Source organism: Trachypithecus francoisi, unplaced genomic scaffold (assembly GCF_009764315.1).
Source record: "Trachypithecus francoisi isolate TF-2019V2 unplaced genomic scaffold, Tfra_2.0 Lachesis_group0, whole genome shotgun sequence".
Lineage (NCBI taxonomy): Eukaryota > Metazoa > Chordata > Mammalia > Primates > Cercopithecidae > Trachypithecus > Trachypithecus francoisi.
In genome coordinates, this window is record NW_022681453.1 from 49,848,072 (window position 1) to 49,861,265 (window position 13,194).

Consider the following 13,194-nt stretch of genomic DNA (forward strand, 5'->3'; position numbering starts at 1 on the left):
AGAATAGAAATCCTAGACAAGAGCCCATGCAAACATAGAAACTCAATTTGTAACAGAGCTAAAATATCGTTAGATCACTGGCAAAATACTGCTTTTCAATAAATTGTGTTGAAACAATTATCTAAATAGGAACAAATAAAAATTGGACCCCCTAGCTCACACTATATTTACAATTTAAATTTCACTTAGGTGAAAGGCACTCTGCAAAAGACCATCTTGGTGAGTATCTCTATGATCTCAAGAAGTAAAGTTTCTTAACAAATCTCACTGCTTCAGTGCATAAAGAGAAAGATCAATATTAATTTACATTAATACTAAGAGCTTCAGTAAATCAATAGACTCCATAAATAAAAGAGAAGCCAAGATTTGGGAAATGATATCTCCAACCCATCTAACTTAACAACATTGTATCCAGCATAGTAAAGTAAGAAATCAAGGAGAAAATCCACAATTCAATAGGAAAATTAGCAAAGGTGATCTTCAGACTAGAGGTCACCAAAGTGCAAATTAAGACCCGAGGAGGCCAGACACGTTGGCTCACGCCTATAATCCTGCACTTTGGGAGGCTGAGGCAGGTGAATCACTTGAGTCCACTAGTTCAAGACCAGCCTGGCCAACTTGGCAAAACCCCATCTCTACTAAAATATACAAAAATTACCTGGGTGTGGTGGTTCATGCCTGTAATCCCAGCTGCTTGGGAGGCTGAGGCATGAGAATCACTTGAACCCAAGAGGCAGAGGTTGCAGTGAGCTGAGACTGTGCCATTGCACTCCAGCCTGGGCAACAGAGCGAGACGCTGTCTCAAAAAACAAACAATCAGAAAAACAAACAAAAAACCCAAGGAGATAACAAGTGTCCTCAAGCAATTTGACAAAATTGAAAAGTCTTTCAAAGAGCTCTGTGTTCAAAGCTGAAATAACTTGAGCAATAAAATAAAGTAGCATTGGAGTATAATCAAAATATAAAATAAATATTCAGGACTCCATACTGATACACATAAATGCTTGAGTAAATATATAAATGGTTTAATGTATAATATCCAAATAATTTGTACATATGCTTCACCCTCAAGGAGGTAGACCATAGCTCCCAATGTTTTCAGTGTAAGCTGCACATAGTGACTTCCTTCCAAAGAGTATGTACAGTATGAAAAGAGAGAAAAAAGAGTCATGTTATAAGGAAGAAACCTGAGAAACACTATCTCAGCCAGCTCATCAAGGTTAACATCAGGACTGCTAATTCGTGTTGACAGCATGTGGCCTCGATATGATGTGGCAAAAATGGCACTTGGGACAACGTGCTACACTGGGACAATGTATTCTTGGGAGGAAGAGGCCTTGTCCCAGTATAAACATGAGATCATGAGAACACACATCAGAAGATCCTAATTAAGGGATAGTCTATAAAATACCTGACCATTACTCCCCCAAACTGGCAAGATTATCCCAAGTCTGAGAAACTGTCACAGCCAAAAACCTAAGGTGATATGATGCATCTCTAATGTGGTATCCTAGATGAGATCTAGGAACTAGAAAAGGACATTAGATCAAAGCTAAGGAAATCTGAATAACGTATGGAATTTTTAAATAATAATGTTTCAACATTCGCTTGTTAAATGTAACAAATATTAATAGGAGAAACTGGGTGTGGGGTATACTGGGAATTACGTACTCTCTTCATGAGTTTTCTGTAAACCTAAAACTGTTCTAGAATAGAAATTTAATTAAAGGAAAAGTATTTCAACATCAGTGTTAGCAAGAATGTGGATATAATGCAAGCAAGACATACACACAAACACAAACACACAGATTTAGTAAGAAAATACATTGTTGCAACCAATTTGGCAAACAATTTGGTATTATTTAGTAAAGTTGAAGATGGGCAAGCCCTGTGACCCAGAAAAATAGTCCTTGAGATAGTCCTTAAAGAAATGATTACACTCTTCAACTATGACATGTGTAGATTGCACCCTTCAACTAGGGCACATGTTAATAGTTGTCAAATAATGAAAATGGCCCAAGTGTCCATCAAGAATAGATTGGATAAATCAAGGTTTAGTCATGTGACCAAGTGAATATGAATGAACTACAGCTATGTGCAAAACACAAATGATTCTCAGAAATATAATAATGAACAAAAAAGTGCTAGAGTCAAACACAGTTGTTAAGGTTTCATTAAGTAAATTTGAAAACTGAAAAACTAATAAATATGTTAGGAATATCTGCATGTGGTAAAATTTAACATATTAAAATTTAAAATTTAAATATGTTAGGAATATCTGCATGTGGTAAAATAATAAATATGCTAGGAATATCTGCATGTGGGAATTCTTGGGAGAATATGGAACAAAAGATGGGCACACAGGAGCCTTCAAAGAGAATGTTATTGTCCTTTTAGACTGTGTGGTGTGTAGCAAATATTTGTCATGAATCTTTAATCCTTATCTATTAGAACAAATATTTTGTTTCTTCTATAATTTGTTTATAGCAATTATTTTTAAAGTGCAGTAGTAACCTGTTATTTATCCCCAGACTGACAGCTCAAGAACTCCCCTTGAATGCCTTCCTCATTACCTGTTTACAGATGTGGGTCTCACTATGCTGCCCAGACTAGCCTCGAACTCCTGGGCTCAAGCAAATCCTCCCACCTCAGCCTCCCCAGTAGCTGGGACCATAGGCAATCATCTCCACACTCAGTTTTGAATGCCTTAACTTTTCTGAACAGAAAATTCATCAAGAACTTTAGCTTTGAATCTAAAAAAAAAAAAAAAAAGAGAGAGAGAGAGGGAGAGATGTTATTTGTCTGTAGGCAATTGATTCATTATGGTGTTTTGGGAAGAGAGAGAAAGAGAAAAGACACTTCTAAACAGTTCAAATATTTCAAAGTATATACCTTGGCTGATGATTGTTTTAAGATGATGAAACTCTGTCTGAGTTCTTAAGTATCTCAGGATCCTGCCCATGGCAATGAGATTTTCCATTAATGGCAAGTTTAATGCCAAATGTAAACGTTCTTAGAAAGATAAACTTCAAGGACATAAAAGGTAGGAGGGGAGATGAAAAGAAAATAGAGCTGTTAGATATCCTATTTGAGTTCTCCAATACCCGTCTAAATTGGTCTTAAGTTTCCTACATATAGGGTTGTTTGGATCTGCAGGAACATGTATTGTCTATATTGGGGAGTATTTGTTTGTGGTGCCAGCCATGTATTCCTCTTTGTCCAGAGCTAGAGGAGCATCAGTCAGTGCCTAAATCAATCTGTACGTCAGATTCCTCCAATCCAAATTGATTATGCTGATTTGTTCATAGATGGTCTATAACCCAATCCAAACCTATGTGCTATAATGAAACTTTGGCTAGAATTTGTAAGGAAGTCTGTCTTTTTCATGGGCCAGAGGGCTGAGAAAGTGTAGAATTTGGAACTACTGTGACTATTTTACTCTGTTCATAGAGGAACCTGTGTGTGCAGCCAAAATTAAAAGAGGCAGATAAAGGGTAGCTAAACACTGAAAGCATCATTTGAGCCCTTAATCCAGCTGTACCTGAAGCTGGATCATCCCCTTGCAACCAAAAGACCCTTGAAAAGATTGATTCTAATAGAAAATATTTTGTTGTCCCATAATGGCAGGAGCAGAGACTAAGACAAGTCAAGGGTTGGAAACATCTTGGGTATTGGATAAGATTATTCAACATAAGCATCTATTTGCTTTTGTTTCTAGTAAATGAAATGAAAAAAACTATATGATTTTTTATGTTCCCCTTGCTCTCTAGTCTCCATCTGGATTGGAGGGACAGACAAACAAGAGGCTCATTTTCCTTCAAGCTCTTTCTCTTCTAGTTTCTTAAGTGAGAATCTGAACTCCTTTAGTGTGTGTGGTAAAGTTCTCTGCCAGGGACCCAGCACGGTGGAATGTAGGCTGTTCCTGATGTTCAATGAGCATATGCTACTGAATGCCTCCCATGTGTCAGGAACTAGTGGTACCTGAATAAAACAGCGATAAATACACTCCTCTCTGTCCTCAAAAAACAAAAAGGTGACTAATAGTGATAAAAAGCCTACATTCATGGCTTCAAATCTTGACTTCACCACTTATTAGCTAGTTAACATCTCTGTAACTCAGTTACTTTATTGTTAAAGTGAGGTTCATAATTGAGCCCACCTTATATATTTGTGGCTGGGATTAAATGAATTCTTAGGTATAAAGCACTGGGAAGATTATGGGGTGCATAGTTACACTATCTACATGTGTGTCAAATAAATATAAATATAAATAAATAAGGAACACGTGGTCAGAGAGCAAGTTACTAAAGGAAGGGAGAGAAAACATGATGGCAGTGTTGAATCTATACTATATGCCAGGCACTGTTTGATATTTCATTTACATTTTTATATCAGCCTGTTTTATTTGGGTTGGTCTTCAAAAGAAGCTTATGCATTGGAACATATGCCATGAGGAATTCTTTCCAAACTGTAACTACCAATACGGAAGTTTATTGTCATTGCCCACTGGAAGGCAAAACTGTACACACAGTGAAAGTGAAGCCCAGCTTCTTCTGTCTGCCCATATTAAGAACACCGTTTGTGAATTCATTAAACTATTCTTGATTTTCTTTGTAATTTTATCCCATGACTGTGGTGTATTCAGTATGCTGAACCTCTTACAAGTGAGTAGAGTTCATTCTAATAAAACCCACCCACTTGTCCTGGCTGCGAAGCAGTGTTTGAGTTTTAGTTATTCCTCTAGTGCTATCTCCACCTCAATGTCTTGGTAGCATTTAATAAGCAACCAGAGACCATTTTCCCTGACACCTGCCTACCAGGAGGACACACCTATTAAACACTTCATCTCCCTGCTGCTTTCGGGACATTTTTGCTCTTCTGAAAGGTGTTGCCTTTTATGTCTCTGTACTGTGAAGTTGAAGCTGAGCTTGGCTGGCTGTCCAAGTCCCAATTCCCAGGTTATTATCTGGTGCCCTGAGGCAGCAGAGGCTGGCAGTCTCTGATGCCAGCCCCTGCACGGGACTCTAGGTTGCTGTAATTGGTTTTCTTGCCTCCTACTTGCTACCTTAATGAGGTATGCCATGTTGGGCTTCACCCACCCACAACTTTTCAGTGGGACAGGTTCTCATGCCATGTAAAGGTGATCAAGCAAAAGCCTCAGCAGCTTAGTAGAAGAGTTTTGAACATAACAAATTCATTGCAGGCTGGAGCAGGTCTCCACAGTGCAAAAAGTGGCAGCTTCTAGGTCAGCTTGGAGCTCTTAAGCATGGGGACAAGGGAGTTTTGCCCCAAATGTCAACATTAAGTTCTAGGCCCTGCTCTTCTGGTTATTAAGACCTAAGGTTGTGGATCATCTCTTTGCAGGGCTCTCACTGTTCATTTTACTCAGAATATCAATTGAGTTTTGTCTGAAATTGTCACTTTGGCAGCAGAGTATGTGGACCTAGCATTTTAATAATAGCTGTGTTAGTCTGTTTTCTGTTGTTTATAACAGAATACCTGAAACTGAGTAATTCATAAAAAAAGGAATTTATTGCTCACTGTTATGGAGGCTGAGGAGTCCAAGGTTGAAAGACTGCGTCTGATGAGAGCCTTATTGGTAGTGGGGACTTTGTGGTATCCCAAGGTAGTGCAGAATATCACATGGTGACAGGGCTAAGCATGCTAGCCCAGATCTCTCTTCCTCTCCTTACAAAGCCACCATTTCCATTCTCTTGATAACTCATTAATATATTAACTCATTAATCTATTAACCCATGAATGGATAAATCAGTTCATGAAGGCTGAGCACTCATGATCCAATCACTTATTAAAGGCTCACCTTTCAATACTGCTTCATTAGAGAGCAGTTCCCAAAACATGAAGTTGGGGGACACATTTAAACCACAGCAACAGCTAATGTTTGTTGAGTGCTTGCTGTCAAGCATGAATCTAAGAGTTATTTTTTACCCTATGAGCTTTTGTATTATTCAAAGCAATCCTGTGAGGTAGGCAGTATTATTATCCCCATTTTGCATATGAGAATAGGAAAATTTCACAAAGTCATATAGCTAATAAATGATGCCCCTAGCAGCAATCTTAACAATGATGCCTGAAGCTGGAGTCTGAGAATGACTGGTTTTGAGTCCATGTAAGATGACCAATCTTTTGCCCTAGCTGTATCCTCTTCTTAGATACCATGTGAACTGCCCCTTCAGCTGAAGCTGACTGTACTAGGAATGCATACTTGATCTAAGATGTGTGTGATGGTTAATGTGATGGTTAATACTATCAACTTGATTGGATTGAAGGATGCAATATTAAACCTGGGTGTGTCTGTGGGGGTATTGCCAAAGGACATTAACATTTGAGTCAGTGGGCTAGGAAAGGCAGACCCACCCTTAATTGGGTAGGCACCATTTAATCAGACACCAACGAATATAAAGCAGGCAGAAAAACGTGAAGTGACGAGACAGCATAACCTCCCAGCCTACATCTTTCTCACATGCTGGATGCTTCCTGCCCTCAAACATCAGACTTCAAGTTCTTCAGTTTTAGGGTTCAAACTGGCTATTTTTGCTCTTCAGCTTGCAGAAGCCTATTGTGAGACCTTGTGATCTTGTGAGTTAACACTTAATAAGCTCTGTATATATCTATATCTATATCTAACCAGATATAAATATATCCTATTAGTTCTGTCCCTCTAAAAGAACCCTGACTAATACAGACTTTGGTACCAGGAGTGGATCTAGAGGAACAAAATATTAAGGATGAAGTTCTTTCATTGGTTTTGGGGTATCTGGAGTTGGCTGCTTAATATGATCCAACCCCAAAATGCTAAGGATTCTACTTCTAATAGTATAGAGAACACTGATAGTCCTTGCCATGAACTATTTAGAGAGCTTTGCAAAATAAATGCATCTGAAGCTCCTGATTCATGGCTTGTGAGAGGCAAGGAGTTTATTGACTCTATATACATAATACCTTTGACTATATTTGGAAAACCAAGGAACATAAGGAAACTGATTTGCTGCTCCTAAGTTCAGTGGACAAAGTGATGAAAGAAAATCATGAACTCAGGGATTCTGTCTCCTGGCTTCAGAAGCAGACACTGAGCATCAAATCTGCTAAGATTGCCCTGAGTAAGAGTCTTATGTCCTGTACAGAAAGAGCTGAAATTGTGGAAAAACAGACACAAGCTCTTATCATGCGAGTGACTGACCTGCAATGAAAAGTGCATGCACAGCCTCACTAGGTGTCTACTGTTAAAGTGAGGGCATTGATTGAAAAATAATGGGAACCTGCAACTTGGAATGGGGACATGTGGGAGGACCCTAATGAAACTAGGAACACTGAGTTTGTAAACTTTGATGAACCTTCTTTGCCAGAAGGAACAACTTCGCCATCCCCAGTAGTGGCAACATCCCCTCCCCAACACATGCGGCCATTAGCCTTTCCACCTTTGTCTGAGGAGATAAGTCCTGTGCTGCCTGAGGCAACAGTGATGGCCTCCACTGAGGCAGTTGCCAGGCAAGATAATGTTGATTCTCCTTAGAAGCCACTCCCAACACCTCTATTAGAAGCCACCTCCATCACCCCAATGGGTCCCTAGAGGTGAGGTTGACTGTGTGACCTATGAGGAGACGTGCTACACTGGAAAACAACTGTTTGAGTTCTCTTATTTATATAAACAGCAATCTGGAGAACAGAATGGGAATGGATATTAAGGGTGTGGGATAATGGTGGAAGGAACATAGAGTTGTATCAGGCTGAATTTATTGATTTACATCTACTAAGTAGGGACTCTGCATTTAATGTTGCAGCTCAGGGAGTTACAAAAGGCTCTAATTGTTTATTTGCTTGGTTAGCTGAAATACAGATTAAAAGATGGTCCACTGTGAGTGAGCTGAAAATGCCTGATCTCCCTTGGTTTAATGTAGAGGAAGTGATCCAAAGGCTTAGGGAGATTGGGATGGTGGAGTGGATTAGTCACTTTAGACCTACTCATCCCAGCTAGGAGGGTCCAGAAGATATACCCTTGACCAATGCCTTGTGAACTAGAGAGCAAAATAGAGGTGAGGGCAGCACCTGCATCTTTGAAGAGCCCTGTAATTGTTCTTCTCTATATGTCAGATCTAACAATGAGAACCACAGTCACTCAACTACAAAATTTAAATACAATGGGAATAATTGGATCCCAAGGTTGCAGGGGCCAACTGGCAGCACCCAACTATCAAAGGCAAGGTGGGCATAGCTACCGTAATGGAAGCAGAGGCAAAACAGCAATCAGAATAGTCTGAATCATGTAGAGCTCTGGCATTGGGTAATTAATCACAGTGTTCCTAGAAGTTAAATTGATAGAAAGCCTACCACAGTGGATTATGATAAGCTTAACCAAGTGGTGACTCCAATAGCAGCTGCTGTATCAGATGTGGTTTTATTGGTTGAGCAAATTAACACGTCTCCTGGTATCTGGTATGCAGCCATTGACTTGGCAAATGTCTTTTTCTCCATTCCTGTCCATAAGGCCAACCAGAAGCAATTTGTCTTCAGCTGGCAAGGCCAGCAATATACCTTTACTGTCCTACCTCAGGGGCATATCAACTCTCCAGCTGTGTGTCATAATCTTATTTGCAGAGAGCTTGATTGCAAGGTATCACACTGGTCCATTACGTTAATGACATTATGCTGATTGGATCCAGTGAGCAACAAGTAGCAAACATGTTGGGCTTATTTGTGAGATGTATGCATGCCACATGATGGGAAATAAATCTGACTAAAATTCAGGGACCTCAGTAAAATTCCTAGAGGTCTAGTGGTGTGGGGTCTGTTGAGATACTCCTTCTTAGGTAAAGGATAAGTTGCTGCATTTGGCCCCTCCTACAACCAAGAAAGAGGCACAATGCCTAGTAGGCCTATGGATTTTGGAGGCAACACATTCCTCATTTGGATGTGTTACTATGGTCCATTTTTTGAGTGAGCTGAAAGACTGCCAGTTCTGAGTAAGGTTCAGAAGAGGAGAAGGATCTGCAACAGGTCCAGGCTGCTGTGCAAGTTACTCTGCCACTTGGGCCATATGACCCAGCAGATCTAATGGTGCTTGAGGTGTCAGTGGCAGATAGGGATGCTGTTTGGAGCCTTTGGCAGGCTCCCATAGGTGAATCACAGCTAGAGGCCTCTAGGATTTTGGAGCAAGGCCCTGCCATCTTTTGCGGATAACTATTATCCTTTTGAGAGATAGCTCTTGGCCTGTTACTGGGCTTTGGTGGAAACTGAACCTTTGACTATGGGTCCTCAAGTCACTATGCAACCTGAACTGCCTATCATGAACTGTCCCATTTAGCTATAAAGTAGGTCATGCACAGCAGCATTCCATCATCAAATGGAAGTGGTATATATGTGATGGGACTTGAGCAGGTCCAGGGACTTAAAGTGTTTGATGGGGTGATTGACCTGGAATATCAAGATAAAATCAGTCTACTACGCCACAGCAGAAGTAAGGAAGAGTAGTCATGGAATACGGGAGATCCATTAGGGTGTCTCTTAGTATTACCATGTCCTGTGAGTAAGGTCAATGGGAAACTACAACAACCCAATCCAGGCAGGACTACGAAAGACCCAGACCCTTCAGGAAGGAAGGTTTGGGCCACTCCACCAGGAATAAAACCATGATCTGCTGAGGTGTTTGCTGAAGGCAAAGGGAATATAAAATGAGTAATAGAAGAAGGTAGACATCAATACTAGCTACGACCACGTGACCAGCTGCAGAAACAAGGACTGTAATTGTCATGTCCTCCTTCTTTTGTTAAAAAGATGTTTGTGTATATATGCACTTGTAATAAGAAAATATCTTCATTTTATTTCCTTTTCCTTTATCACGTGACATAAGACTTATTGACCTCATATCAGCATTTAAGTATTGTTAACTTCATGCAATAGTATTTGGGTTGAGGATTGGTGCATTTCCAGTTGTACAGAGGATAGTTGTATTATGTTAGGTATAATTATGACTTTATTATTGTCTTTATTTGAAGATTATGTATGATCTCAGGAGATGGGTATGGGTTCAAGTTGACAAGGGATGGACTTCTGATGGTTAACACTGGGTGTCAACCTGATTGAATTGAAGGATGCGATATTAAACCTGGGTATGTCTGTGAGGCTGTGGACAAAGGAGATTAACATTTGAGTCAGTGGGCTGGGAAGGAAGATCCATCCTTAATTAGGTGGCCACCATCTAATCAGTTACCAGTTAATATAAAGTAGGCAGAAAAACATGAAGCAAGGAGACAGGCCTAGCCTCCCAGCCTGCATCTTTCTCCCATGTTAGATGTTTCCTGCCCTCAAACATCAGACTCCAAGTTCTTAAATTTTGGAACTCAGACGGGCTCTTTTTGCTGCTCAGCTTGTAGACAGCCTATTGTGGGACCTTGTGATCATGTACATTAATACTTAATAAACTCATATATTATATATATTATTATATATATATATATATGCACCAATCCCCTACCCAAATACTATTACATAAAGTTAACAATACTTAAATGATGATATGATGTCAGTAAGTCTAATAGGAGATATATATATATATATAGTTCTATCCAAGAGAACCCTTACTAAAACAATGTACCATTCCAACTGTCTCTGTTGAGAATTTGGAATTAAGAAACAAACACAGTTAATCTGATGTGTCCATCCTGGAGCTGTAAGATCACACTGAGATTGAATTGAAGTTAACATATTTATAGTTTAAAATCACTGGCACAGCACATTTTTGGGAAGAGGTATTACAAACTATGATTCTGGATTTTAGACCTTTGCCAGATGCATAGTTTGACAATATTGTCTCCCATTCTGTAGGTTGTCTGTTTACTCTGTTGATATAGGTTGGTGCAAAAGGAATTGTGATTCTTACCATTACTTTCAACAGCAAAAACTGCACTAACTTTTGCACCAATCTAATAGTTTCTTTTTCTGTGCAGAAGCATTTTAGTGGAATTAGGTCCCACTTGCCAATTTTTGTTTTTGTGGCAATTGCTTTTGAGCACTCAGTCATAAATTATTTCCCAAAGTTAGTGTCCAGAATTGTTTAATATCCAGAATCTATAAGGAACTTAAATTAACAATAAAAATAAACAAATAATTAAAAAAGTAAAAAGTGGGCAAAAGACATAAACAGACATGTCTCAAAAGAAGACATACATGAGGCCAACAAACTTATGAAAAACACTCAACATCACTAATCATCAGAGAAATACAAATTAAAACCACAATGAAATACTGTCTCACATCAGTCAGAATGGCTATTATTAAAAATTCAAAACACTATAGATCCTCAAAGAAAAGGGAACGTTTATACACTGTTGTTGGGAAAGTAAATTAGTTTAACCACTATGGAAAGCAGTTTGAAAAATCCTTTAAAAACTGAAGGCCAGGCACAGTGGTTCACACCTGTAATCCCAGCACTTTGGGAGGCTGAGCGGGTGGATCATGGTGTCAGGAGTTCGAGACTAGCCTGGCCAACATGGTGAAACCCCATCTCTACTAAAAATACAAAAAGTAGCTGGGCATGATGGTGCTTGGGCCCAGCAGGAGGAGATTGCAGTGAGCTAAGGTTGTGCCACTGCTGCACTGCAGCCTGGGTGACAAAGCAAGACTCTGTCTGAAAAAAAAAGAAAAGAATTACCATTTGACCCAGCAATCCCATTACTCGGTATGTAACCAAAGGAAAATAAATCATTCTACCAAAAAGACACATGCACTTGTATGTCCGTTGTAGCACTATTTATAATAGCCAAGACATGGAATCAACATAGGTGGCCATCAGTGGTGAACTGGATAAAGAAAACATGGTACATCTATGCCATATAGTACAATGCAGCAATGAAAAAGAATAAAATTATGTCTTGCAGCAACATGGATTTAGCTGGAGGCCATTATTCTAAGCAAAGTAATGCAGAAATAGAAAACCAAATACTGCATGTTTTCACTTTTAAGTGGTAGCTAAACATTGGTACACACAGACATTAAAATGGCAATGACTGATACTGGGTACCATTAGAGAGGGGAGAATGGGAGGGGGACAAGGGTTGACTAACTATTGGGTACTATGCTTACTACCCGGTTGATAGAATCAGTCATACCCCAAACCTCAGCATCACACAGTATACCCATGTAACAAACTTGCACATGTATACTCTGAATCTAAAATAAAAGTTGAAATCATTAAATAAATATATAACAACATAAAATAAGACAATAAAAACTAAATAATCAACATTCCAGTGGCAAGTTAAACAAGAGATAGAACAAAATGGGGGAGAAACCTCATTTTTATCAGCAATGGAGTAAATATCTTTATTACAAGAATAGAGAAGAAGTTAATCTGCAGAGAAGAGAATGATGAAAGTATGAGGAGATAAGTAGGAGATTATAAAATATTAGATAATTTCATTGAGAAACTCCAGTTCCTGTGTGATTGATTCTGTACATTTCTTCTGTACTCTATCAATAAAGTTCCTTCTAACTTAAACCAGCTTGAAATTACTTCTGTGCTTTGCAGCCACATCATGACTGGCCAAAATATCCAGGGATGGAATTTGGCAAGTAGTTTTATTTGGTCCCAATATTCCACATTAAAGTGAACTCTCTAAGTATGAGAAATGTAACTATGCCAAATTTTCTTGGTATTTAGTGGAATATTATGTTTTCTGGCCTTGTCCTCCATCTTTTAGCATGTTTATAGGACCTTTGTTATTTTTGGCATTTACCCTATTTATCCCATTTACCCTACTACTGTCACCCACCCCTCCCATATCTTTGCTGGTGATTCACCATCTTCATTTTGATTCATTAAGTCTGGGAAGGCTGAACTTCCAATTCAAAGACAAAGGTCATTAGGGATATTTATACCCGATGGAGATTGGTTGAGGGAAGAGCAGGTGATCTAAGTCCATCCAATTAAAATGAAAGTGTAGGGAATGCTGGGATATAATTACTCATTTTCTGGCTAATAGAAGTGAGTCAGCAGAGAATTAGTCCTGGCATTGCCAAAAACTCCTTTCTGCTCCCATGGGAAAAGTGCATCTAAGAAAATAATCATTATAGATAGAAGAAGAGGGAGAGAGAGAGAGAGAGAGAGAGAGACGCTGTTTGAGCCCCTGCAGCCAGCTATGCCTGAAGCTGTATCTTCTCCTGAATTATTCAACTATA